We start from the raw sequence: 26,413 nt of genomic DNA on the forward strand, positions 1-26,413 counted from the left end.
GAAGGTGAGGTAGACGTAAGGGTGGCAGTTCTGTGACATATTCCACCCCTCCCCCGCCGAGCCAGATTTCACAGGGGAGACCAGATTTCACAGTCTGTGATGCATTTTTCATGGTCATGAATTTGGTAAAGCCCTACTCACGGGGCGGGACTGGGCTTTAGGCAGAGCAGAACTCTGGGCGGGGCTGGGACTCAGGTGCCCCGCGCAGTCACAGTTCCTCTCCTCGGTCCTCCTCACTGGGCTGGGGCCTTGGGGTGTCATTTCTAACTGCCCCAAACCTGCAGTAAGTTAATATCCTGCAATGTACCCGGGTACCCGGGGCTGGGAGGCACCTCGCCACCACCTGCCCTTTACCTGAGGGAGCCTTGTCTGTGCCTGCCAGGGGTCAGCTCCCCAACTCCACTGGCCACACGCACTTGCTGCTGGGCCTGCCGTCACTGCAGGGTAGCAATAGGCCCACTCTGCCCTCAAGTCCTTTGAGAATCTGTCTGGAGCATCCAGTCCCTGGTCCCCTGGGCACCGGTATTATTCACAGATTCACTATTTCCAAAGGAACAGTAACATCCTCGGCCCCAGCTTACCAGGTCCAGCTCAGATCACTGCTCCACTTAACACACAGCGCTGCCATAGGCTCATAGTGAAATCACGCCTCAGTTCAACAAAGCCAAGAGTCGAGTGAAAGTGTTGGAAACAAATGGTTACATATAACAAAGTCATAACATGCGTTCTAGAGCCTAGACTGAACTAACAAGGTATTCTCCTGTTTAACCAAGTACAGCTCACCCGAAATCCTTGCAGCACTTCACAGCCAGGCAGGCTCGAACCCTTCTTTTAGGAAACATGCATACCGTCAGTTTGTCTCCGAGGGGAAGGATCCAGTATGTCTCTGCACACCGAGAGAGATCAGACCGATCCTTTGTCTTTATGCTTAAACACCACAGATGGACACACACACAGACCCCTGCTGTTAGTTTCTTCCTGTAGATTTCCTTTTTTGTGGATTTTGCAATCTAATTTTGCACCTGGCTCAGTGTGCAAAGAGACATCCAACATCAGGCACACAATACACGGATGGCCAGACAGGGAAGTAACCCAGTGATGCGCAGAGCATTCCCCGATATTCTGGAATTGCTCAGATGTGATGGTCACAAGAAATCACAGTCAGGCTTTTCCAGGGCTAGATTCTATAATACTGTTGTTACCAGCCCCCTTCCACGGCAGCCTCCTGTGCCTGTGTAAATGCATCGGGTTTGGTGCAGATCCAGTGTCTCTCACTGGTGCATTGCTAGCTGCTGACCGCACTCACACCGTTCAGATACGCGCAGTCTCCTCCTTCTCCTATCGGAAACCTGCAAGAGAGAAGCCAGGGAACTGGTGTCAGGTAGGAGTTGGACATTTCCCATTAGTCACAGGCAGGGAGAGATGCTCTCGCACAGTGAAGGGAGCTGCTGCACTCACAGCCCCTCACGATTCCCCTTCCTGCACCTGCCACAGGCCCCAGATAGAAAGGGGGCAGTGGGGCAGCAAGGCCAGGAAAGGTTCGAAGATCAACTGACCTCCATGGACCATTTATGCTGGGTGGGTATTAACCCAGGTCCTACTCTCCCCCCCACATACACCCAGCTGGGTCTGGATGGGCCCCTGCAGGCCCAACCCACCCAAACTGCCCCGGGCGCAGGTTCCAGGTGACTCTCAGCGTGGCGAGGAGCAGCCGTAACGCCGCACAGAAGAGCTGGGTCCAGGGCTCCCTGGACAGTTTACATCAGCTCTCAGGCCAGAGGCCTGTCAGGACAGGCTGTATTGCAGGGGGCGGCTGGAGTGAAATGCCAGCAGCACAAACCCAGCGGCCATGGTGTGACCCCAGCCACTCACACAGAGCTTCCCGTGAGAGCTGGAGGCCAGCGCTTCCCACCTGGGAACAGGGTGGGATCCAGGCCCACAGGCAAATCCTCCCCCATGGTCCCATCCTGGCTACTCACAGTAGTCATGTGCTGGGCTGGGAGGAGGTCCAGCACTACTCTTTGGGCAGGCCGGGATCTCCCTGCCCTCAGGCCACCAGCCTCTGGCTCGGGGTGAGATCTGTCCCAGAGAAGGGAGAACCCAGCTCACAGCCACCTGAGCAGATGGCTGTGGGTGGCTCCCTGACCAGCATCACCCCAGAAGAACTCTGATGGGATGGCAATGATGCACCCAGAGCCTTCTGCTGGGGTGGGCACCCACAGGGTGGCAGATTTCAGGGTTAACACCCCACTGAGATGCCTGTTTACCCAGTTCCGGTAAATTGGCGTCACATTAGCTATCCTCCAGTCATCGGGTACAGAAGCGGATTTAAATGATAGGTTACAGACTACAGTTAGTAGTTCTGCAATTTCACATTTGAGTTCCTGGTCCTGGTGACTTGTTACTGTTCAGTTTCTCAATTTGTTCCAAAACCTCCTCTAATGACACCTCAATCTGGGACAGTTCCTCAGATTTGTCACCTAAAAAGGATGGCTCAGGTTTGGGAATCTCCCTCACATGCTCAGCCATGAAGACTGCTGCAAAGAATTAATTTAGTTTCTCTGCAACGGCATGGTGCCAGCTGCAGTGTGGACAGACCCCAAACAGGCCGGCTAACAGATGGGCTCATGATGCAATCACAAAGACAGACTGCTGCCGACATCAGGGCATCCTTGCTGGAATATGTGAAAATATCTGACTGGGATCAAACAACAAGTCATCAACTAACTTGTTTCCTAAGCCTCCTCTGGGCACATTTTCCAGCTTCCCATCAATCGCAAAGGGCTTTTTTAAAAACATCATTCAGCTGTAAGTACATAAGACTGGCCACATGGGTCAGACCAATGGTCCATCTAGCCCAGTGTCCTGTCCTCCGATACTGGCCAGTGGTAGGTGCTTCCGAGGGAATGAACAGAACAGGGTCAGTATCGAGTGATCCATCCCATTCACACCCAGCTTCTGGCAGTCAGATGTATATGGACACTCAGAGCATGGGGTTGCATCCCTGACCATCCTGGCTGATAGGAACTGGTCGAGCTATCCTCTGTGAACTGATCTACTTCTTGTTTGTGTAACCCTTCTGCCAGGCCAAGTTGATAGCAGCAAGGGCCGGGTTCAATACACAGGGGTTCCCTCTCATTAAAGCAAATGCAAAACTGGCTCGAGCCCCCACCCAGTGACCTGGGAAAATCTTACACACCCCCTGGGCGCCTCAAGGAGGCAATACTTCCCCTCTCGCAAGCACAGAGTCTTGGTGTAGTAGAGAATCTTTAATAACATGAGGCAAACAACATCAGCATTAAATTGGGGAAACACCACAACTAGTGTTCATTAACCAAACCATGAACACTGACCCACCCCAGAAAATTTGGGCCACATCCTTTCCCTCAGGCTCTTGAGTCCCAGAACCCAAACGTCTCTTGAGTCCAGCAATCCACTAATCGCCCAAAGTCCAAAAAAAGTCCAGCCCCGGAGTTCAAAAGTTCACCTGCAGAGTGTTACTCCCCAATCTGGCTAAAATGTGCCTGGGTGTGGGGGAAAGAGGTAAGGGGCACCTTACGTGTCCTGAAGCTGACTGCCCCACAGGGCTCTGCTCCGCTCCACCACGACCGGCTCCGCTCTGCACAGCTCACCGTCTCACGACCGGCTCCGCTCAGCTCGCCGTCTCACGAACACACCGCTGTCTCACGACCGGCTCCAGACAGCTCGCCGTCTCACGAACACACCGCTGTCTCACGAACACACCGCTGTCTCACGACCGGCTCCGCTCAGCTCGCCGTCTCACGAACACACCGCTGTCTCACGACCGGCTCCGCTCAGCTCGCCGTCTCATGAACACACTGCTGTCTCACGACCGGCTCCGCTCAGCTCGCCGTCTCACGAACACACTGCTGTCTCACGACCGGCTCCACTGCACACTAGAACTTCCGGCTCCCCCCTACTTGACACAGTGCTCAGTGATTTCAGCTCTCAGTGATTTCAGCTCATAGTAGTGGGAGCCTTAGTGCTGGTGCACTATAAGGCTGAAGTGAATTCAGCACAATACCTGTAACAAAACTCTTAATAGACCCAAAATTAGCTCTGACATTCCACAGTGGAGAGAGACAGAGGTGCAATTGGTGCTTCGGGCCCTCACAAAAGGGGCCTACACCACCAGGCACTAATACCTGTCTCAAGTCTCTCTCAATTCACAGAGTTTTGGAACCCATGTCCCTTGCCTAGTGAGTGCTACTCAGTTGATGGTGAGTCCTCCATCATAACAAAAAGGCCAAGTACAGTTCCAAGCACAGTTCCCATAATCAGGGTACTAACAATTTATTCTTCCCGCCCCAATAACAGAGACACTGGGGATCCCACAGCAGCCAAAGTGACGATTTGGGCAGTTATGGCCTCATTCTAGGCAGGGTGGGTGTGCCTATGCAAATGAGATCAGCCCCTGAAGTTCTTTTCCACAACTTGCCACACCTCACCACCAGATGTCAGGGTGGAGCCCACCCTGTCTCTGCTTACATCTGAACAGAGTTATACTCTTGGTCTTCACAACATCCCCTGGCAACAAGCTCCACAGGTTGACTGTGTGTTGTGTGAAGAAATACTTCCTTTTGTTTGTGTCAGACCTGCTGCCTATTCATTTAATTGTGTGACCGCTAGGTCTTGCGTTACGTGAAGGCGTAAATAACACTTCCCTCTTCACTTTCTTGACCCCACTCATGATTTTATAGACCTCCTATATCCCCCCCTTAGTCGCCTCCCCTCATGTGGAAGCTGTTCCACATCTCTAATCATATGGGGATAGTTGAAAACCCCCATTATTATTGGGTTTTCTGCTTTTGTAGCCTCTCTAATCTCGGTGAATTTCACAGTCACCATCCTGGTCAGTAGTATATTCCTGCTGCTAGATTCTTATTCTTCAAGTGTGGAATTCCTATTCTTTAGAGATGCTAGGATACAGTTGGGTTCATTTACGATTTTTACTGTTCTTTACTCTATGCTTTCCTGGACATGTAGTGCCACTCCCCCGCCAGCGTGACCTACTCTGCCGTTCTTTCAGTGCTGATGGTCCAGGGTCAAACCCTGCTATCGGCTCAACTGGGGTTTGGTTATTTGATCCCATCCAGATCCCACTGAAATCCCTCTTGGGATGTCGTCTGGGCCATCTCTACTGTACCCCACTTCTCATGGCAGCCGCAGGCACTCAGCATTTGTGACTATCAGGCATCTTTAACGCAGAAGGCCCCACTAAAGCCAGACAGATCTGAAAGCTTTGGCCAGTCTCCCAGCAGACAACACTTGCTTCCACCCATCACTAATACACAGAGTACATAGCACTGACTGGTGCGTCGGCCTGAACTCGCTATCTCAGACGCCAGGGACCCAAAGCCCAGGGAATTCACAGAGGACTTACAGGTTGTTGAATTTGGTGCCATTGGCCCATTTCCAGAGTTGCCCAGGGTCCCTCCGGGGGCCAATCCAGTGGTCAAATCTGCCTTTATAGCACAGCACGAAAGCCTAAAAACAGCAGAGGGAGAGGTGGGGTCAGAGCACAGGCTCTGTGCACCAGAGACTCACAGGGATACACTGAAGGGCTCTGTTTTCAGGGAACGGCTGGGGATTTTCGCCTCCCTCTTGCCCAGCTCTGGGTAATTCAGTATTAACTTTCCTATCCCAAACCTTGCCTTACAGAACAGCTGAGCTCCCCTGCCCATCACAGGGGAAGGGGAAGGAAAGAGCCCAGCTGATCTCAATAAGGGATGCTGGGAAGGGCCAGGGATGAGAGAAGAGCCACCAAATCCTCAGCTAGAAGGGGCCAGGGCTAAGAGGAGCCTCCCCATCCTCATCTGGCTACCCAAGAGCACTGGCTCTTCAAGTCAATCTGGGATCTCAGTACCCCTTTGGCCTCATGCCACCCAGAAGACACTCAAGCCAGCCTTGCCCTCGAGAGGGGCGGTCTCCTTTTGAGAGGGCTGACAGTGAGTGATCCCTGCAGTCAGACACGGACACTAGAGGTGCCCCGGGCCAGCCAGCCAGGCCTGGCATTCAGCAGCTGGAAGCTCATTTACTCAGAGCTGCTCCTCGAGCCCAGGTTCTCCTGCAGCAGCTGCTGAGCCAAGACCAGAACGTTGCAATTCGAGCATCTCTCACCATTTCCTGCTCACTGTTGATCTCAGCCAGGGAGGTGCTGAGTGCAGAGCAGTAGGTCAGGCTGCAGGTCCAGTTCCTTTCGGCCTCAGAGAAATAGTAGCATTTCCCTCGGTATCCAATCCAGCAACGGGCCCAGGTTCAGGTGACGGAAGCTTAGGTCTCCACACTGAGAATGAGACAGCGACACGTGGTGTGAGCGAGACCCGCCACCCGCCAACGAGGAGAACAGGGGGAGATGAGCCCCTGCGCCCCAGGCTTCTGAGACACCTCGAACCAGGGTGGGTACTGAAAGGCCGAGAGGGAGCCAGGAGGACTCTGGGAATCCAGCCCCAGAGGGGGTTATCTGACTCTGCTCTCACTCTCTTGGGTTCACATTCAACAGGGATGCAGCTGACAAGCAGCTCATGCCATGAAGCCCAGGACAGAGAGCTGGGCCCAAGCTCAGTGTTACAACATGGGGTGGGCAGAGAGCCGCAGAGGGAGGGGACAGTTACCAGGGGGCCAGCAGGGGGCAATAATTAATGGGTAGGAGATTAACTTCAACATGATTTGCCAGGTCTAGTACCCCAAGGAGTTCTGCTAGCCTGGACTGCTGCCCCCTCCCCCTGCTCTGTGCTTTGCTTCCCTGGAGAGGCAGGTTGAGATGAAGACGGGAACAAACTCCCTTCCCTTCAGGAGACCGAACGTCCGCTGCCCGGCCTGTCCAGCGCAGCCAGCCAGGTTCACGGTCACCATAAGCAGCTGCCATCTGCGCTCGCACACGCTGTCTGTGCAGGCGGGGACGTCAATAGCGCGACGAGACCCTGCCCTGCCGAGGTCACCAATGGGTGGGTTTCACGCTGCGTTAAGGGAGGTGTCCGTACTGCGTTCCACGGCTCCTTTCAGTGACACGCCAGCACCTGCCCAGCACTGGGCACCACCCAGGGATGCAGGAAGGCCAGGCTGGCACCTCAGGGCGACACGCTGCAGGCAGAGGGCCCAGCTTATTGCTGCCCTGCACCGTCAATCACCCCCACTCTGCACGGGTATCAGTGACCGTGCCTGGGGCCCGGCAACAGTGACTTGGACCCAAAGGGCTCAGAGATGGGCTGGGGGGGAGCTAATTTCAGTCCCGACACAGAGAGTGCCCAGGTGCAGGGGTCTGGGAGGGAGCAGGAGGGGGGTCTTGGAGGAACATCCCCTAGGAATCCTCTGTCCCAGGGGCAGAAGCCAGACAGGCCAGGAGGAAAGACTGACTGTGGTGGCTCAAGGGGGAATGGGATGTGCAGAGAGGGGGAAGGGAAGGGTGAGAACTCACCTGCCAGGACAATGATGAGAACTAAGAACATGATTGCAAGGGCGACTGCGAGCACAATTGTACATTTCTTGTAGTTAGGACAAGGATCTGAAACAGAAAGACCCGTCAGGCAGGGCCGCGAGGACACGTCTCCCCGACGGCACCAGGGCTGGAGCTGCCTTAGAACAGTGGTTCTCACCCACCGGTTCGTGTACCCCTGGGGGTAAGCAGAGGTCTTCCACGGGGCACATCAACTCATCAAGAGATTTGCCTCGTGTTACGACAGGCTAAATAAAAAGCACTAAGTCAGTACAAGCTAAAATTTCATACAGACAATGACTCGTTTATACTGCTCGATAGACTATACACGGAAAGGTACAGCGTTGATAGTCCAATTGATCTATTTCATAATTAAATACGCAACAATGAGAGAGTCAGCAATTTTTCCGGAATAGTGGCTGTGACACTTTTGTATTTTTATGTCCGATTTTGGAAGCAAGTTGTTTTTAAGTGAGATGAAACTTAGGAGAGTGCAAGACAAATCAGCCTCCTGACAGGGCAACAGTCGTCTGGAAAGGTTGAGAACCAGTGGACTCGAACATGCACCGTTCTGTCGATTGCTCCTTCCGTCAGACGCTCTGGGAGAAGAGCCCGGAGGGTCAGGCTGGCTGGGGCTGGCAGAACAGCCCCTCTTTCCCCTCAGCCCAGTCCCCTCCCCTGGGCACTCCCAGCCAGGCTGCCAGGAGGCCTGGTGAGCTCAGGGGCACAGAGATAAGGACCCGCATGTCCTGGTGGCAGTTGCACCCCCACCATCCCCACCCCCATTCTGCCCCCTGCCGAGCGCTGGCTGGGCCCACACTGCCGAGTGCCCCGTCCCCGCACACTGGGGTCTCACACTGGCCATACACAGCAGAAGGGGGGAGAACGAACCAGGCAGAGATGGGCCAGGGCTGTCACAGGGGGTCTGACACACCCAGCCCAGGAGGGCCCTGCACAGCCCCACGGCCACTGCTGTGTCTGCCAGACAGCAGCTGTGAGCCAGGGATCGGTGCCCTGAGAGCCCCTGGGGGTGATCCAGTCCCTGCTGCCCACAGATGGGGTGTTGCTGGGCACTGGCTGCTGTCACTGAGAGCCTGGCCCCATGTGGGGCAGCCTCAGTGTCTCTCTTCAGCCTGTTCCCAGGCAGTGACACCCCATTACCTGGCTCCCCTCCAGTCTCCAGGTGTCCATGGCCCTCAACAGGCCACTCCTGCAGCTGCTCTTCGCTCCCAGCAGGTCCAGCTGCTGGCCCCATCGTCTCTCTCAGCGACACTCGGGCCGCACACGCTGCTGGAGACGCTGGGCTGGGGTCGGCTCCTCTCTATGACTGGGTCCGATTCAGCAGCAGCGAAGCCAAGCTGGGGCGGGGGTCCTGGCCCTGGCTCCCTGCACACCCTGCTCCGGACTCTCTGGACGATCTGAAAGTCGAGAGGGACCCAGCAGGACAGGTCAGTGGGGGGTGGGGCACAATTTGTGGTTTCTCGTTCCCTGCCCAGCAGCCCAACCCCCTGCCAGAGGCGGTGCCATGATGATTGAACCCCCTTAAACACCATCGGCCCCTCCACCCCCCAGGGCTTCAGAGACCTGATCTGCCACGGACCCCACCCGCCGCGCACCACCCCCGCGTGACAGGCACCCAGCTGGGGTTGACAGGAGGAAAAAACCCTCCCTCCCCACACATACCTTCCGCAATCGAGAGCAAGTCGAGAATCCTAACAGGAGTGGGGAGTTGGTGGGCGGGGGAGAGAACCAGGATGGATTGAGTAAAATCAAGGCAATTAAATCACCAAGTCCAACGCCTCAATTGAAATGATCAATTTTAATCAACTTATCGATTTCCACTTCAGTAATTTTCTAAGGCCAAGTGCCCACCCAGTGGGCAACAGAACCATTAAAACTTCATGTCCAAAACTTCCCCCATGGGGGGAGGGGTGGGGAAATTGTGGGAGTGGCCCTTTCCTTCCCCCTTGTTCATTGGGAACGCAGGCAGGGGGAGGATGCCCGTGGGAAACCACGGTTGGGGGTACGGGGTACAAGGTTGGGGGTACAGGGAGCAACAGTGCGCTGATGACCTCCCCCGCAACTGGCTCGGGGCCATGGGAGGGGAAGGGCCCAGGTAGCTCCATGTTCCACACAGGTGTCCCATCCCCAGTGAGCAGACCAGGAGTTGGGGGGGGAGCCACCAGACAGGCCCAGCCCGAGGAGGGGGGATGAGGGGGCGCCCCCCACAGCCAGAGGAGGGGGGGAAGGGACGAGGGGGGAAGGAGGGGCCCCCCAGCACTTGGGGAGGAGGGAGAAGGGGGATGGAGGGGACCCCCACCTGCCCCAGCCCGAGGGGAGGGAGGGAAGGGGGAGGGGGGATAGAAAGGCCGCACACCCGCCCCAGCCCAAGGAGAGGAGAAAAGGGGGAAGGGGGACAGAAGGGCTCCCCCCAGCCCGGGAAAGGGGGGAAGGGGGACAGAGGGCCCCCCCAGCCCGGGAAAGGAGGGAAGGGAGAGGGGGGACAGAGGCCCCCCCAAGCCCGGGAAATGGGGGAAGGGGGACAGAGGGCCCCCCCAAACCGGGAAAGGTGGGGGAAGGGGGACACAGGGCCCCCCCAGCCCGGGAAGGGGGGAAGGGAGAGGGGGGACACAGGGCCCCCCCCAGCCCGGGAAAGGGGGGGAAGGGAGTGGGGGGACACAGGGTCAACCCCCGGCCAGGGAAAGGGGGTGAAGGGAGAGGGGGTACACAGGGCCCTCCCTCCACCTCGGGAAAGGGTGGGAAGGGAGACAGAGGGGCCCCCCGCAACCCGGGAAAGGGCGGGAAGGGAGACAGAGGGAACCCCCCAGCCCGGGAAAGGGGGAAAGAGAGAGGGGGGAGAGAGGGCCCCCACCCAGCCTGGGAAAGGGGGGGAAGGGAGAGGGGGGACAGAGGGCCCCCCCAGCCCGGAAAAGGGGGGAAGGGGGACAGAGGGCCCCCCCAGCCCAGGAAAGGGGTGAAGGCGTACAGAGGGCCCCCCCTAAGCCTGGGAAACTGGGGAATGGGGACATAGGGCCCCCCCATCCTGGGAAAGGGGGGGAAGTGGGACACAGGGCCTCCCAGCCCGGGAAAGGGGGGGAGGGGGACACAGGGCCCCCCCCAGCCCGGGAAAGGGGGGGGAAGGGGGACACAGGGCCCCCCCAGCCCGGGAAAGGGGGGAAGAGGGAAGGGGGTGTGACAATGTGACTCAGCAGGGAGGGGGGGAGTGTTGACCTGGGAATGTGCCCTGGGGATGGGAGACCTGAGAGCCTGTCACCTGAGCTAGGAGGGGGAGGGGGAGGTGACACCTCTGCCAGGAAAGTGGACGGAGAGTGGAGCAGGGAACCTGCTGGGTGGGTTTAGTTTTCAGTTTGGGGCTGGGTGGAGGAACGCAGGGAACCCCAGGGTTGGGGTCTAAGCTCCCTGCTCCCCCAGAAGGACTTGACTGAGGGGTCCTGGGTGTACCCACAAGCTCTGTTTTGGACTGGGTTCCTGTTGTCCAATAAACCTTCTGTTTTACTGGCTGGCTGAGAGTCCCAGTGAATCCCAGGAAGAGGGGTGCAGGGCCTGGACACCCCCACACTCCGTGACAACTGGTGGTAGCGGTGGGATGTACTGCACCCTGTGAACGGCGCTTCCTGCAGTAAGTGACTGGGGAACAGTAAAGCGAAGGGGAATTGACGGGGACCAGGCGTGCTGAAGATTCAGAGAGAGACAGTTTCAGGGGGCGGTTAACCCCTGGGAGTGTGTGACCAGAGAGAAGGACTTTTGCAGTAACAGGGTCCCCCGAGGGATTGCAGTGAGCTGTCCCAGGGGCAGAGGAGTCTGCAGCTCGACCCTGGCAAAGAGGTGGTGACCTCAAGAAGGACTGGCACACTAAGGGCTTTTCCTGGAAACCGTGGAAAGCTGCCCGGCCTGCGAGTGGCCAGCAGGGAGATGTACGCTAAACGCCTGAAGAGCGACCTGGTGGAGCTGTGCAGGCAGAGGGGGCTGCGCATTGGGAGGTCCACCAAGGAACAGCTGATTGCCCAGTTGGAGGAGAGGGATCGCTTGGATGACCCGATCCCTGTCCCTGAGGGAAGCCGCCCGGCAGACGCAGTGTGGGCCCTGGGGCCTGACCGGGCTGGGAGGGGTCAGACTGCTGCCGAGGACATCCCGAGACCCTTCCTACCTATGCCTGGGGGCGGGGGGGTTGGGGGAAGCCCAGCAAATACGGAGGGCACCCTGACCCCAGCAGCCAGCAGGGGATCCTCCCGGCGGAGCTCCCCATCCCTGGAGCAGAGGCGGCTGGAATGTGAGAGAGAGATGAAAATGAGGGAGCAGGAGGATCATGAAAAACAACATCAACATGAGGAGAAACAACGTCAACATGAGCAGGAGGAGAAGGAGAAAGAACGTCAACATGAGCAGGAGGAGAAGGAGAAACAGGAGGAGAAGGAGAAACAACGTCAACATGAGCAGGAGGAGAAAGAGAAACAACGTCAACATGAGCAGGAGGAGAAGGAGAGGGAGTGTCAGGAGAAGGAGAAACAAAGACAGCATGAACTGGAGCTAGCCAGGCTGAGGAGCAGTGGGGCCCCGGCTGTGGTGATTGCGGGGAGACCCAAGACTGCAGGAAATTTGATAAGTGCTTCCTGGCCCAGCGGAAGGAGGGGGAGGACATAGATAGCTTCCTGACAGCCTTTGAGAATGCCTGCGAGATGCACAGGGTTGACCCTGCAGACAGGCTCCAGTTTCTCACCCCCTTACTGGACCCCAAAGCCGTGGAGGTGTACAGCCGAATGACAGGGGTGGAGGCAGGGGACTACGAACTGTTCAAACAGGCCCTGCTCCATGAGTTTGGGCTGACCCCCGAGATGTCCCAGAGAAGGTTCTGGAGTCAACGTAAAACGCCTGAGGTCACCTACCTACAACTGGTCAACCGGATGCAGGGATATGCCCGCAAGTGGACAGCTGGGGCCCAAGCTAAAGAGGACCTGCTTGACCTAATCATACTGGAGCAACTGTATGAACAGTGCCCTTCCGACCTGAGGCTGTGGTTGGTGGACAAAAAGCTCGAGAACCCCCAGCATGCAGGGCAGCTGGCTGACGAGTTTGTGAACAGTCGGTCAGGGGGTAGCCAGGAGGAGTCCCAAAAGGACAGGCCCCCCCCAATGCAGAGAGAGAGTCACCATGGGGCCTCCCAGCGGGAAAATAGGGAGAACCCCCTCCAAAGGGGAACGCCTGGCGTTGGGCCCCTCCGACCCACTCAAGGGGACTAACGTGACCTGAGCTGCTATCACTGTGGCCAGAGAGGCCACGTACAGTTCCAGTGCCCTGGGCTCAGGAACAAGCTGAGCAGACCCAACCTACCCAGGGTTAACTGGGTAGGGACTCAGCTGGATGAGGGGCAGACGACCCAGGAAAGGGGTCTACCAGTTTACCACCTGCGCAGGAGGGAAGAGTACCCCAGGCCAGCTCTACCAGAGGGCTGGAGGCTCTGGACTCAGGGTGCTCGGTTTACAGGGTGGGCGCGAGGCTGTCCCTCCGGAGAGAGTGCCTTGTTCCCCTGGAGGTGGATGGGAGGAAGGTCAGTGGATACTGGGATACGGGCACGGAGGTGACGCTGGCCCGGCCCGAGGTGGTGGCCCCAGATCGGGTGGTGCCCAACACCTACCTGACCCTGACAGGGGAGGGTGGGACCCCATTTAAGGTGCCCGTGGCAAAGGTACACCTGAAATGGGGGGCCAAGGAGGGCCCCAAGGATGTGGGGGTACACCACCATTTGCCCACTGAAGTTTTGATGGGGGGAGACCTAGAGGACTGGCCAAGCAAGCCCCAGACTGCCCTGGTTGTGACCCGTAGCCAGAGCCGGCGAGGGGCACTGCACCCTGACCTCAGGGAGGGTACCACACCGGAGGCGCAGGACCCTTCCCTGGTGGGGAGGGAGGGCCAAGGGGCACGGCTCAGAGAAGCAGAGGCCTCAGACCTGGCCACTGAGGGGGAACCAGGCCCCATCCCTTCCCCAGCCGCTGAGTTCCAGGCCGAGTTGAGGAAAGATCCCTCCTTGCGGAAGCTCAGGGACCTGGCCGACCTCGGTGTGGTACGGACCATGAGGAGAGGCTGCCAGGAGAGGTTCCTGTGGGAGAAGGGGTTCCTGTAACAGTGGACGAGAAGCTGGATATGAGTCAGCAGTGTGCCCTTGTTGCCAAGAAGGCCAGTGGCATTTTGGGATGTATAAGTAGGGGCATAGCGAGCAGATCGAGGGACGTGATCGTTCCCCTCTATTCGACATTGGTGAGGCCTCATCTGGAGTACTGTGTCCAGTTTTGGGCCCCACACTACAAGAAGGATGTGGATAAATTGGAGAGAGTCCAGCGAAGGGCAACAAAAATGATTAGGGGACTGGAACACATGACTTATGAGGAGAGGCTGAGGGATCTAGGATTGTTTAGCCTGCAGAAGAGAAGAATGAGGGGGGATTTGATAGCTGCTTTCAACTACCTGAAAGGGGGTTCCAAAGAGGATGGCTCTAGACTGTTCTCAATGGTAGCAGATGACAGAACGAGGAGTAATGGTCTCAAGTTGCAGTGGGGGAGGTTTAGATTGGATATTAGGAAAAACTTTTTCACTAAGAGGGTGGTGAAACACTGGAATGCGTTACCTAGGGAGGTGGTAGAATCTCCTTCCTTAGAGGTTTTTAAGGTCAGGCTTGACAAAGCTCTGGCTGGGATGATTTAATTGGGAATTGGTCCTGCTTCGAGCAGGGGGTTGGACTAGATGACCTTCTGGGGTCCCTTCCAACCCTGATATTCTATGATTCTATGATTCTGTACCGAGAATGGGCTCCCACAAGGGAAGTAGAGTCCTGTGGGATCAGGAGGCAGCTGGTGGTCCCCCAGAAGTATCGCCGCAAGCTCCTGTACCTGGCCCATGACGTCCCCCTTGCAGGGCACCAGGGAATCCAGCGCACCCGGCAGAGGTTGCTACAGAACTTTTACTGGCCCGGGGTCTTTACCACCGTCCGGCAGTATTGCCGATCCTGTGACCCCTGTCAGAGGGTGGGGAAGGCCAAGGACAAGGGGAAAGCGGCTTTGAGACCTTTGCCCACCATAGAGGAGCCTTTCCAGAAGGTGGCCATGGACATCGTGGGGCCTCTCAGCAAGACGACCCGGTCAGGGAAGAATTACATTCTGGTGGTGGTAGATTTTGCCACCCGCTACCCCAAGGCAGTGCCCTTAGCTTCCATTGAAGCAGACACCATGGCCGATGCGCTCCTGACCATTTTCAGCCGAGTGGGGTTCCCCAAGGAAGTCTTGACAGACCAAGGCTCCAACTTCATGTCGGCCCTGCTCCGGTGCTTGTGGGAGAAATGTGGGGTCCGGCACGACTGGGCCTCAGCTTATCACCCCCAGTCCAATGGGCTGGTGGAGAGGTTTAACGGGACGCTAAAGATGATGCTGAAAACCTTTATGAACCAGCACCCGCAGGATTGGGACAAGTACTTACCTCACCTGCTGTTCGCGTACAGGGAGGTGCCCCAGGAGTCTACCGGATTTTCGCCTTTCAAACTGTTATATGGAAGGAGGGTGAGGGGCCCCCTGGACCTGATGAGAGATGAGTGGGAAGGGAAGGCCACTCCCGATGGAGAGTCAGTGGTGGAGTATGTCCTGATCTTCCGAGAGAGACTGGCTGAACTCATGGGCCTGGCCAGGGAGAATCTGGCCAGAGCCCAGAGGAAGCAGAAGGTCTGTTATGACCGCACGGCGCGGGCCCGTGCCTACGCCACCGGGGATCAGGTGATGGTTCTCATCCCCGTGAGAAAGAACAAACTACTGGCCGCCTGGGAGGGCCCTTTCAAGGTTGTCAAGCAGCTCAATGAGGTAAACTATGTGGTGGAGCTGTCGAACTGGGCGCACCACCGCCGGGTGTACCATGTGAATATGATGAAGTCATATTATGCCAGGGGGAATGTGGTGTTGGCCGTGTGTGGACAGTGGGAGGAGCAGGGAGATGACCCTTTAGTAGATCTATTCCCTGGGACCAGAGCTGGTTCCCCCCTGGAAACAATTCCCCTCTCGGATCAGCTAACCCCTGCCCAGCAAGCTGAGATCAGGGGGGTGCTGCATCCGCACCGACAGCTGTTTTCCAACCAGCCTGGACGCACTAATCTGACTGTCCACTGGGTGCAGACAGGGTCGCACCCGCCGATAAGATGCTCCCCCTTCCGAGTCACAGGGAAAACTGTTCAGGACCTGGAAAGAGAGGTCCGGGACATGCTGGTTTTGGGGGTGATCCAGCCATCGGCCAGCCCTTGGGCCTCGCCGGTGGTGCTGGTCCCCAAAAAGGATGGGTCGGTCCGGTTCTCTGTGGACTATCGGAAGCTCAATGCCATTACTGTATCTGATGCCTACCCCATGCCCAGGCCAGACGAGCTCCTAGACAAGCTGGGAGGAGCTCGGTACCTTACCACCATGGACCTTACAAAGGGCTACTGGCAAGTGCCGCTGGATGCAGATGCCCGGCTGAAATCGGCCTTTATCACCCCTCTGGGGCTCTATGAGTTCCTGACCCTGCCTTTCGGCCTCAAGGGAGCGCCGGCCACCTTCCAACGCCTGGTGGACCAGCTACTGAGGGGGATGGAGAGTTTTGCCGTGGCATATATTGACGACATCTGTGTCTTTAGCCAGACCTGGGAGGACCACGTGTCCCAGGTTAGACAAGTGCTGGACCGACTCCAGGGGGCTGGGCTGACTGTAAAAGCAGAGAAGTGCAAGGTGGGGATGGCTGAAGTATCTTACCTGGGCCATCGGGTGGGGAGCGGCCGCCTAAAGCCGGAACCAGCCAAGGTGGAGGTGATCAGAGACTGGCCCGCTCCCCACACCAAAAAGCAGGTCCAAGCCTTTATTGGGATGGCAGGATACTACCAAAGATTTGTGCCCCACTTTAGCACCATAGCCACCCCCATCACTGAGCTATGCAAGAAGGGAAGCCAGACAAGGTGGTCTGGACCGAGCAGTGCCAGGAGGCTTTCCGGGCGCTGAAGGAGGCTCTGGTCAGTGGCCCAGTTCTGGCAAACCCAGACTTTGACAAGCCCTTTGTGGTGTTCACTGACACCTCCGACACGGGCCTGGGGGCGGTGTTAATGCAGGAGGATGAAAAGGGGGAGAGACACCCCATCGTGTACCTGAGCAAGAAGTTGCTACCCCGGGAGCAACACTACGCGGCCATCGAGGAGGAGTGCATGGCCATGATGTGGGCCTTCAAGAAACTAGAGCCCTATCTCTTCAGGCAACACTTCACTGTGTACACCGACGACTCTCCCCTGACCTGGCTGCACCAGATGAAAGGAGCCAATGCCAAACTCCTGAGGTGGAGCTTGCTCCTGCAGGATTACGACATGGACGTGGTCCACGTGAAGGGAAGTGCCAACCTGATAGCGGATGCGCTGTCCCGGAGAGGGGACTGTTAGGATATAGATATTCAGGCCTGTCCGTAAAGGCCTATACTCTAAGAATTTAGGTGTATTCCTATCACTTGGCTAGTTAGAGGTATAAAAGAAAGAATCAAAATCACTGTCTGCCAGTGTAAGGGCCTTCTCTTACTGTGACAGTCTGAGGCCCTGTTCTTAGGCTAAGGCCTTTGGCTAAGCGACAGAGGCAGCCATAAGCTGGGAAGAGAATGGTCACATCCTCACATTCCAAACTAGTCACATTGAAATAAGGTGCTATTGGGCTGTTAGGAATTTAATCCTGTCCTTATAGTGCCTATCACCTCCAGAGAAAGGGAAGTGCCTAGAAGCTGTAAAAGGAAATTGAGGTTGATAGTTTTCTGTCTGGTAAGAACTCACTTATCAATAGACACAGCTGGGAAACTCTTATGTCTTTACAGATGTAGTTGTGAAATCCTCACTTCTGTATTGTTTTGTCATTATAGTTCCCACTTTGCTATTGTTTATTGGCATGGTCTCTGTCTGGTTCTGTGATTGCTTCTGTCTGCTGTATAATTAATTTTGCTGGGTGTAAACTAATTAAGGTGGTGGGATATAATTGGTTAGCTAATCCATGTTAGGATTGGTTAGTTAAATTTTAGTAGAATGATTGGTTAAGGTATAGCTAAGAATATTACTATATAAATTAGGGGCAAACAGGAAGTAAGTTGGGATTCGAAAATAAGGAAAAAAGGAACTTGTATTTAAGCTTGCTGGAAGTTCACCCCAATAAACATCGAATTGTTTGCACCTTCGGACTTCGGGTATTGTTGCTCTCTGTTCATGCGAGAAGGACCAGGGAAGTAAGTGGGTGAAGGAATAAGCCCCCTAACATCTTGGTGCCGGGACTCGGATACATCGCATTGGATAGGTGAGTGGCAGCCTGTAAGTCCCCCTCCCCAACAGTCCGCGCAGCTGCTTGGAGGGGGTATGGCGAACTCTCGTGATGGTAGTTGCGGGTTCTGGCAAGCTGGGGTAACGGATTTTTTGAACAAATGGATAAGGAAGAATCAGGGCCCATACCAGGTGCAGGGGTTCACCTGGGATGAGATTGAGAAGGAGATGGGAGAGGTTTTGGGAGACCCCAAGAGAAAGGAGTGTAGGAAAAAGGGAATGGTATTACAAGGTTTGTGTGCTGGGATGGCATACTGGGTAAAAAGGGAAGCTGATCTCCTCCAACACATTAAGGATTTGGAGGAGATTGTGGATCAGCAACGGATTTTAACAGAAAAATCTGTGTTAGCAGTAGAGGTAGCGGATTTGAAGGCACGGGATGCTGCACGGACAGAGGAGTCTTGTGAGGCAATCCGGAGAGAGAGGGACGAACTGCTGGGGAGAGTAGGAGACTTAGAGGAGGAATTGTATTATTGTAAACATGGGGGCAATGGATTTGGGGACCTCAAACCATCCGCCCCACTAATGGAACTGAAGGAGACACCTCCACCACCCTACCCTGAAAAAACACTGTACCCACCACTGCCGGTGGATGTTGTAAGCCGGCGATCCACAGTTACAGCCCCTGCGAGAGAGGCTACCCGGGAGGAACTGCAGGAGGCAGGAATAGTGGCCCCGGTTGCGGGGTGGGGGGACCATGCCCCAGAAGTAGTAGAACAGGCAGAAATCCGCCCCTTGTCCCTGAAGGACCGGGAGGCAGTACTGGGCCGCTTGGGAAAGGTACCCCGGGATGATTGGGATCAGTTTGTGCTGTGGCTAGTGGAGGTGGGCAGGGAGATGGAGGGTCTAACTCGTGAGGACCAGGTGATCTTATGGCGTAGTCTTTTGGGACAAGGTACCTTGGGAATCAATGTGGCAGGAGTGGCACATCCATTTCTAATTCCCGGACAGGTGGCAAAACACTTGTTTGGGGTGTACTCTCGTACTGCGGGGATGAATAAGATGAAGCGAGTCCCTGGGGAAACAGGGCGGGATACACTTAATCGCATACAGGCCTGGGCAAGGTGCTGGGTGGATCCCCTGGACGGTCCATGGGTGATGCCACAGGCAGGGGCACTGGGACCTGGTGGGGGTGTGGAGCAGGAATTGTGGAATTGCTGGAGAAATGGTTGGAGCTGAGCAATCCGCAGTTCGTGGGGCATTTAAGGTTGCAGCACCCTGAACTTGCTCCCAATCAGCTACCCCAGTTTCTGGAACAGGCAGATGTGTGGAGGCAGATGCATCAGGGGGAAGAGCCAGTCCATGCTATTACTGCGGGAGATCAATACAAGGTGGAAAGGAGTGGGTCAGCCTGGAGAGGAGGAGGTAGAGGGAGAGTTCGTGGCTTTGGGAGGGTAGTCAGGGATGAGCGGGCAGCTATAGAGCAAGAGATCCAGAGACTGCAGGCTAAACTGACTACCCACGATCTTACCAGATCAGGGGGAAAGTGGTCCCGGAGGCCAAGGGACTGGGACTGCCTGAAATGCCAGACATACAATTTTGCATGGAGACAGGAATGTGTTCGGTGCCAGGACCCCCGGTCCCCCCATGAACCAGTGGGAGAGACAGAGGTGGGTACTGCAACTTAGGGGTGCCCTGGGAGGCGTCCTGTCCATGTTCTCAGTTTAGGACGGGATGCATCTGGTCGCCCCACGCTCCAGGGGGCAATCGAAGGGAGTCCCATGAGGGATTTTTTGATAGACACTGGAGCAGCCATCAGTTTAACCACATGGGGGCAGGGGAGACCCTCAGAAGGGACTGTGACAATTGTAGGGGCAACAGGAGGGGAGACACAGTTAACCCTGAGGAGGGGACAAATCAAAGGAATCTGGGGGGAAGGGGAGATTATGTGGGGTTGTAATGATATGCTTAATCTGTTGGGGGCAGGAGATTTACACAAACTGGGACTTGTACTGGATTTAGCCAATTGGGTGTGTTTACTGGGGCAAACACAGGACGGTCAGGGCTATACCATTCCCATGGGGATAGCCACTATGACCATTAAAGCGGCACATGCCCTCCCACCACCCCCGGCTGGGTGGGAACACATCCCTGTGTGGGCTAAGGATAACCTGGATTGTGGTAGGGGCAGCATGGAGGTACTGATGGAGGGAGGGGACCCTCCCCCACAGAAACAGTACCCTATTCCTCGAGAGGCATTGGCAGAGGTGGGGGCAACTATTGAGGAATTGGAACAGAGGGGACTGATTCAGGCAGTTGCATCCCCTTGTAATGCTGCTGTGTGGCCCGTGAGGAAGCCAAATGGTACCTGGCGCCTCACTGTGGATTACAGGGCACTAAATGCTCTGGCCAATTCGCCAGCCTCAGTGGTGGCAGCGTATCCTGAAATGTTGGCCCGTATTGGACCCCAATTCCGAATTTTCACTGTTTTGGACATAGCTAATGGATTTTGGTCTCTGCCACTAGCTACCTCGTGTCAGTATAAAACTGCATTCACATGGGAGGGCAGACAATTCTGCTGGACAGTCCTACCCCAGGGATATAGGGAGTCCCCTGCAATTTTTCACAGATACATGAGACAGGCTCTGGAGGGGGTGGATTCAGCAAGGTGCATACAATATGTAGACGACCTGTTGCTAATGTCAGGGACAGAGGAAGAAGACAGGGAACTAACTGAGCAGGTCTTGCAAGCTTTGGCAAGAGCAGGATTGAAGGTCAATGGGAAAAAGGCTCAGATGGGACAGACAAGAGTGACCTACTTAGGAGTGGAAGTGTCTCAGATGGGAAGGGAAATCGATAAGGGACGGGTGCAACTGATCCAGTCCCTGCCACTGCCTACGGATGTTAAAAGCTTGCAAAGTTTTCTGGGTCTAACTGGATTTTGCAGGGATTTTGTGGCCAATTATGCAGAAATAGCCCAGCCTCTATTTGACCTAACCCGAGCCTCAACTTGGGAATGGTCAGAAGAGTGTACTGAGGCAGTGAGAGTGCTAAAGGAAAACCTGGCCAGTGCTCCAGTGCTGGCCTCCCCAGATGGGGAGAAATTCTTTTATCTGTACCCTTTGGTATCGGACACTACCATTGGTTGTGCATTAACACAGGAGTATGGAGCAAAGGACCGACCTGTGGCCTTTGCCTCTCGACTTTTGAGTGCTGTGGAATTGAAGTATGGATGGTGTGAAAAGGTGCTGTTGTGCTCCTACTGGGGGGGGTAGGGAAATTTAAATACCTTACGGGAATGCAGAAAGTAATAATCCGATCTCATCATGACCCCCTGCGGCTGTTAAACATGCACACTATTTTACAGGGACAAGTGAGTGGGCAGCGTATTGCTAAATGGTTGCTGGCTCTACAGGCAGAAAACATTAAAGCAGAGGTGTTAAAGGAACCCATAGTCTGGGTAGCTGGATTACATCTGGCTGGCACCCCACACCAATGTGAAGCCAGCCCAGGTAAAACCCAACATCAGGTGTTTCGGGCAGCTAATCCCAATCAGGTAAAGGAGGGGACACTGGTATGGTTTTTGGATGGAAGTTGTAGCTATCAAGGGGGACGGAAAACTGCAGGCTTAGCTGTTGTGGGAATCAGAGGCAATGAGACAGTCAGCACCATTGGTTTCTCACTAGAAGCAAAGTCAGCTCAGGAGGCAGAACTGGCAGCCTTGCTAACAGCTTTAAATGAAGTGGATCCCAAATTTGAGGCAGAATGTTGGGTGGTGGTAGATTCAGATTATGTATTTCGTGGTGCCACATTAATGCTGAGATGGTGGGCAGATAATCATTTCAGGGCGACAGACGGCTCCACAATCAAGCATGCTACCTGGTGGAAGCGAGTGGAGGAGCTGAGTCACTGTTTTACACGGATCAATGTGGTGAAGGTAAAGGCACACAAGAAAACAGGACCCCTAAGCAAAGGGAATAATCTGGCCGATGTAGAGGCCAAGCGGGCTGCAACAGAGGCACCCCCATGGCCCTGGGAGCCAGAAGAGAGTGTGCCTGTAGCAGTGTTAACAAGAAGCGGGGTGGATACAGATCGGGGAGGGCGAATTCGAGAGTTGCAGGAATCTGACCCAGGACTGGAAGGCATCATGAAACTTGGGGACAGGCATGTGCCAAAGGTGGAACTAATGGAAGGGATTTGGTGTGTCTTAACAACTGAGGGACCAGTAATGTTGTGCCCTCAGGGAAGTCGGACAGCTTTCTTAAGCTGGGTGCATGGGAGCTTGGCAGGGGGACACCCCGGGTTTGAGGAGGCACTGGGAACTTTAAAAAGGTTGTGCTGGTGGCCAGGAATGGCAGCTGATTTAAAATCACATCTGGAACGTTGTTTGGACTGTGCCAGGCACAGCCCACCTCACAAGGTGCTAAGGGGAGAATTAATGAGACAAGCCCCAAGGGGACCATGGGAAAGGATACAGATTGATTACACAGGACCCCTACCACCAGATCACAGGAAAAACCGATTCATGTTGGTGGTAGTGGATGCTTTCAGCCGGTGGGTGGAAGCTTTCCCCACAAAGTATCAAACAGCCCGGGTAACTGCTGCAATACTGGTAAATGAGGTATTCACTCGCTGGGGGGTCCCAAAGGTGATTGACTCAGACCAAGGAGCTGCTTTTCGATCAGATCTGTTAGGGGAGCTATCGGCCCTCACTGGAATCACACAGTTGTTCCACATTGCTTACCACCCCCAGGCTGCGGGGCAGGTGGAACGCATGAACCGCACCATTAAAAGTGAGCTAAGAAAGGGAGTGGAAGTTGGAGGAAAAAACTGGTCACAGTTACTGCCCTTTGTCTTAATGAGAATAAGGGCCCGAGAATCAAAGGGCACAGGATTTTCTCCATATGAAGCTCTCATGGGAAGGCCTATGGAACGGTGGGAAAATCTACTTACCCCAGTACCTGGGGAAGTCACTACACATGGCTTAACACAAGAATGGATTTTAACTTTAATTGACCATGTAAAACAAGTACAGCAGGCGGTGGCCTGGCGAGACGAGCAAGGAGCAGCAAGAGTCAGAGCATGGTACGACCTGCCTGGGGAGCGTAATCTACCCATGGTGGGAGATCTAGTGATGTACAAGATTCCAGGTCAACACCATCCATTCCCAGCTCCTAAATGGAAGGGCCCCTATCTTGTCCTTGACCAATTAGGGCCCAGTCTGCTATTACTGGGTACAGAGAATGGAGGACGGGAGTGGGTTCACTGCACGCAAATAAAAAGGTACAAACAGGGGATTGGGAAAGGGGACATGTAAATTTTGTTATGTATGTATTACAGGTTAATTCAAAAAGGAGAAAAGGATGAAAATTCCCTGGCCCTGGATGGAACAATTACTAGTGCTAATCACAATTGTCACATTTACAAATTCTATTCAGATCCCACGATGTGAAGTGTCAAAAGGAGGAAACACATGGACGGCTACACATGCAACCTGTGGTAATAAAGCTAATGAAGACTATGAGAATCTCCCCATAGAAAGATGTACCACTAATACTCCAACAGGAATTTGGCAGTGTCGGTATATGGTTTATGGATTAGATGGGGGAATCCCAACCAGGTGGAGAATATCAAATTTATCAGGAAATATTGCATGGTACTCCCTGGGTGCTGCCATGATTAACGATAGTGAAAAACACAGTTACCCAGCTATGTGGTTTGTTACAGAGGGTCCAAAGAATATAACCCTCTGGTCTCCTGGAGCAAATGAACCCTCTTGGGAAAATAGGGCCTCACATTTAGGGTGTGATGTTACCATATGTAACCACAATGGTACTTCCATGGAAGATAATCCCCAAAGGTGTGATTGTTATGTACATATTACATTAGGCGTAAAATCCCCTTTGGGACGCTGGGTGTACGACAGAATGTAACCCTACAGGTGATATGGATGCCAAGTTGGAAGAATCCAAATTTAAAGTGGCCACAGCCTGGAGCCAAGAATATTCCCCGACGATCAAATGTCTGGGAGCCATTGTGGGAGCAGGTGCAGCCAGCACTTTTTAACGTGTCCTTTCACTCTATTACATGGGTGGTACGCCCCAAGGAATGGTGGGTGGACCAAATCCATCCTAATTGTAGTATGTACATAAAAGGATTGAAACAACAATTCAATGCATGGGTGAGGGGACACACCTGGAATCGTCGTCGGAAAAGGGGATTGTGGGCAGCTGGGAACACTATGCTGGGTACATGGAATCTGGGGGACGAGTGGGTAACCAAACAATTAGTAAGCCAAAATGTGAAATTTCAACAACAAATTAATGAATTAATGGCACAGCAACTATCAGCAGTTGCCACAGGGTGGAGGACAGCAGTAGAGGTAAACTTGCAGTTAACTCATTGGGCAGGGGACCTGGTGACATGGGTAGAAGATGGCTTCAGAAGACTAACATGGGGAGAAGTGTGCATAGGTATTCAAAATGCTCAGTTAATAATGTTAATGGATATTATGAGAGATGCTTGGTCAGAACAATGGCCTTCAGTATTGAATCGGGAAGCTAGCCCATATTTATCCACAATTGCAAAAACATACCCATCTACCTGGAAAATAACATCCCCGACCTGTGGGGACAGTTCTTGTGTAATTGTTACTATGATACCATGGGAAGGAAATGCAAATAAGGTGGTTCCCTTGTACCCTATGGGAGTAAGTAGGGAAGGGGAAGCACGTTGGGAGCCACTAGGGAATAGGTGGGGGGCATGGAATGGGGTAAATTGGACTGTCATCACATTAAGCAGTTGTATATCCAGAGGAGGAATATGGATGTGCCCCTCTCCTATGACTATGGAGGAGCAGGATCAATGGCCTATTGCAAAGGGGGGGCATTTAGGGGTAATGTATATGGGGTACGGTGTATTCTGTTGGGAATGTATGCAATCCTGCAATATAACACTAGGAGGCAAAATCCTTCCAGTGTATGACAAAATTATGAAATTCTATACTCTGCCACCTGGACTATGGTGCACCAATGGATCAGTGGACTCAATCGTTGTAAACAATCGAACCAGCACCTACTACCCGATACCATACCAAGTAGTTGAATTGGTTTGGACAATACCAAATTTCACTGTGGATATTCAATGGACACACAATATGGACAAAAATACACAAAGATTACAAGAGCAACTTGCTGCAAGCGACAACAGTTGGACACACTTACAATACACACTACAGGATGGCACTGACAAAATTTTAACCTTATCAAAGGAGGAGAAGCAGTGTTTTTGGTGGTGGCCAGGATGTTGGACCATACTGCAGTGGTCAGGACTCTCGGTGTTGCTGTGGAGTATCATAGCAGCTAGTGTATTGTTAACTATATGTGTGTTACATTGCATATGGAAACGATCAAGGGGGGCACAACCCCCTAGAGAACAGCCACTAATTATAACTTATAAGTAATGTAGTAAGCCCCCCAAGTGTACTAGACAACCTGGACCCAACCTTCTCGGGCCCACTACACTGGGAAGTCTGGAACACTAATTGGAATAGGTGTGGTATGCCCGTACGAGAGAAGGTGCAGGGCACTATACTACACAAGGGGCAGTGGGACAGATGGAGCATCGACACCTTCCACCTCGATGCCTGGCCCTATCAGGAAATGTGTCGCCATATGTCCTATGCTTTTCCAGGGATACCTGGGCAGGAGGATCCCAAAAGAAAAAGAAAAAAAAAGGGGTGGAGTGTTAGGATATAGATATTCAGGCCTGTCCGTAAAGGCCTATACTCTAAGAATTTAGGTGTATTCCTATCACTTGGCTAGTTAGAGGTATAAAAGAAAGAATCAAAATCACTGTCTGCCAGTGTAAGGGCCTTCTCTTACTGTGACAGTCTGAGGCCCTGTTCTTAGGCTAAGGCCTTTGGCTAAGCGACAGAGGCAGCCATAAGCTGGGAAGAGAATGGTCACATCCTCACATTCCAAACTAGTCACATTGAAATAAGGTGCTATTGGGCTGTTAGGAATTTAATCCTGTCCTTATAGTGCCTATCACCTCCAGAGAAAGGGAAGTGCCTAGAAGCTGTAAAAGGAAATTGAGGTTGATAGTTTTCTGTCTGGTAAGAACTCACTTATCAATAGACACAGCTGGGAAACTCTTATGTCTTTACAGATGTAGTTGTGAAATCCTCACTTCTGTATTGTTTTGTCATTATAGTTCCCACTTTGCTATTGTTTATTGGCATGGTCTCTGTCTGGTTCTGTGATTGCTTCTGTCTGCTGTATAATTAATTTTGCTGGGTGTAAACTAATTAAGGTGGTGGGATATAATTGGTTAGCTAATCCATGTTAGGATTGGTTAGTTAAATTTTAGTAGAATGATTGGTTAAGGTATAGCTAAGAATATTACTATATAAATTAGGGGCAAACAGGAAGTAAGTTGGGATTCGAAAATAAGGAAAAAAGGAACTTGTATTTAAGCTTGCTGGAAGTTCACCCCAATAAACATCGAATTGTTTGCACCTTCGGACTTCGGGTATTGTTGCTCTCTGTTCATGCGAGAAGGACCAGGGAAGTAAGTGGGTGAAGGAATAAGCCCCCTAACAGGGACCCCGAACTTCCCCAGGTCACCGGTCACAGTGACCCCGCTCAGTTCAGTCT

The 26,413-nt window shown here is 53.8% G+C and overlaps 2 pseudogenes across 2 annotated transcripts in view; both read right to left on the reverse strand.

Annotated features, from left to right (window-relative positions):
* The window catches only part of LOC311530633 (C-type lectin domain family 2 member D-like), an 839,985-nt pseudogene that overhangs the window by 317,983 nt on the left and 495,589 nt on the right, over nt 1-26,413 (reverse strand). The gene's annotated exons all lie outside the window — the stretch shown is intronic.
* LOC311530643 (C-type lectin domain family 2 member D-like) lies at nt 1,357-8,903 on the reverse strand (annotated as a pseudogene). The gene is made up of 5 exons (XR_014714570.1): nt 8,618-8,903; nt 7,439-7,525; nt 6,142-6,307; nt 5,405-5,508; nt 1,357-4,045 (listed from the first exon to the last, which is right to left on the reverse strand). The product of XR_014714570.1 is annotated as a C-type lectin domain family 2 member D-like (transcript).

The sequence above is a fragment of the Lepidochelys olivacea genome (genome assembly GCF_965140295.1).
Source record: "Lepidochelys olivacea isolate rLepOli2 genome assembly, chromosome: 14".
Classification (NCBI taxonomy): domain Eukaryota; kingdom Metazoa; phylum Chordata; order Testudines; family Cheloniidae; genus Lepidochelys; species Lepidochelys olivacea.